The sequence below is a fragment of the Aptenodytes forsteri genome, unplaced genomic scaffold (genome assembly GCF_000699145.1).
Source record: "Aptenodytes forsteri isolate BGI_AS27 unplaced genomic scaffold, ASM69914v1 Scaffold108, whole genome shotgun sequence".
NCBI lineage: Eukaryota > Metazoa > Chordata > Aves > Sphenisciformes > Spheniscidae > Aptenodytes > Aptenodytes forsteri.
In genome coordinates, this window is record NW_008794448.1 from 77,400 (window position 1) to 77,664 (window position 265).

A 265-nucleotide genomic window follows, 5' to 3' on the forward strand; every position below is an offset into this window, starting at 1 on the left:
CTGGTTTATGATGGAAATACGCACGTTGGCTGTTTACGGTCCTCACTTTTACAAACCTCCCAGCCTAAGACGTAAGAAAAAAGCTCGGCTCTCGTCCGACATCAGCGCTTCACACGCACCCGCGTGAGATAAGCCGGACAAACCCGAAGGGGGTCATCTCTGCGCCCCTCCCCACCGCGGCCCTCGCCCCACAGCCCGCCCGGTCGGCTGGGGTGCGGGGAGGGGGGCACAGCAGACCGAGCGCCCGAAGCCCCGCGGGAGGCGG